Raw genomic sequence first — 1,977 nt, forward strand, 5'->3', positions numbered from 1 at the left:
TTGTTAATAAAAAAATTAAATATATTTTAATTTATAAAATAAATATTATTATTAAATTTATAATTTATTATTTTATATATTATAGAAATTGAAAAAATAAATCATGTTTACTACGACAGTAAATTAGAAATACTATTTAATTTTTATGTGTTTTCTACATGGTACTTTGACTTACATAGGGACTTATATTATTGTGAATAATGATATAATTGAAAACCTTTATTTTTTATTTGATAGAATTATTATATTTTATCATTTAAATATTTATAATAAATACATTATTTTTATAAAGTAAAAAATATGGCCGAAGAAAATTCTACAGCTGTTGCAGCAACTGCGGTTACTGCTGCTTCTACAACACCAACAAAAAAAGCAACAGCTTCTGGTGCTAAACGTACAAAACAACATTCAAAACCAACACATCCACGTACATCAGAAATGGTTGTTAACGCAATTAAAAATTTAAAAGAACGTGGTGGTTCATCATTACAAGCAATTAAAAAATATTTAGCTGCAAATTATAAAGTGGATTCTGATAAAATTTCACCATTTATTAAAAAATATTTAAAAGCTGCTGTAACTGAGGGAGCCTTGGTACAAACTAAAGGTAAAGGTGCATCTGGTTCATTCAAATTGGCTGCTTCCGCTTCATCTAATTCTTCAGCTAAATCAAAAGTTTCCAAAAAAGAAAGTGGAGCAAAAGGTTCAGCAAAGAGTGCTAAAAGTAAACGGGCACCAAAAGAAAAGAAAGCCACAACTACATCATTGGCAGCCAAAAAGCCTAAAGCAAAAAAAGCGACTCCATCATCATCAACTGCTGCTAAAAAAGTTACTGCAAAATCATCAGCGGCATCAAAAAAAGCACCAGTTAAAGCAAAACCAGCAAAAAGTACAAAATCCGCTGCCAAAAGTAGCCCTGCTCGTAAACCGAAAGCACCAAAAGCTAAGAAAGCTTCTGTTGCCAAATCATCTCCTACAAAAATTAAAAAAGCAGCACCAAAAAAGAAATGATCTGTTACTTTAATAATATATTGAAATATTTCATTATTTTTGCTAAAAAATGAAAATAACATAGGCCTTAATACAGGCCACAAATTAATATTTGATAAGAGTAAATTATTTTTTGTATAAATATTTTATAAAATAATAGTTTAGAAACATTTGCCACAGTCAGTACCACGGATGGGTGGCCACTTGAGAATACTGTGTGCGGTTGCATTTTTATTTAAAATATATGGTATAATAAATAAGTATATATTTAAATTGATTACTTCATTGAAAATTTTAATAATATACTTTAATATTAATGATATTTATGAAAAATATATATTTGTAAAAATTTTCATTTATTACTGGCAACAGCCATACCACGTTGAAAACACCGGTTCTCGTCCGATCACCGAAGTTAAGCAACATTGGGCACAGTCAGTACTTGGATGGGTGACCGCTTGGGAACACTGTGTGCGGTTGCCTTTTTATATTAAAAATATAAATTATTTTTCTTCTGTTTTTTTTTTTTTACACACCATATATAAATATATGTTATTTATAAATGTAAACCTTTTATATTATTCGTCAACAAATAAATATTATTTTTTGTATAAAATTTTATTGCATTTATAACTCATATCATGGTTACTTTAAAGCGAGAAGTTTTTTTAATATTTCAAATGAATATAAAATAATATAAATTTTATGAAATTTATTTATTTTTAGAAATAGCAATCGCTTATAATTATAACAAAATTTTAATAATGTTTAATTTTATTTCAATAATTTATATATATATTTTTTAATAAAAATAATATACTCTTATTTAATAATATATGTTGGTCCTATATATAGGACCGAAAATATTTCTTATTTGTTTTTTTTTTTTTTAAATTGTCATTTAAAACGCTTATGCACGTTCTCCACGAATACGTCTTGCCAATTGTATATCCTTAGGCATAATTGTAACACGCTTTGCATGAATTG

At 26.5% G+C, this 1,977-nt stretch overlaps 1 non-coding gene across 1 annotated transcript; it reads left to right on the top strand.

Annotated features, from left to right (window-relative positions):
* The first annotated feature begins 1,354 nt into the window (after window positions 1-1,354).
* Window positions 1,355-1,473, top strand: LOC123304202. Its single transcript, XR_006536244.1, has one exon. It is a non-coding gene; the product is annotated as a 5S ribosomal RNA (ribosomal RNA).
* The last annotated feature ends 504 nt before the right edge of the window (window positions 1,474-1,977 follow it).

Source organism: Chrysoperla carnea (genome assembly GCF_905475395.1).
Source record: "Chrysoperla carnea chromosome X unlocalized genomic scaffold, inChrCarn1.1 SUPER_X_unloc_3, whole genome shotgun sequence".
In the NCBI taxonomy this organism is placed as follows: Eukaryota; Metazoa; Arthropoda; class Insecta; order Neuroptera; family Chrysopidae; genus Chrysoperla; species Chrysoperla carnea.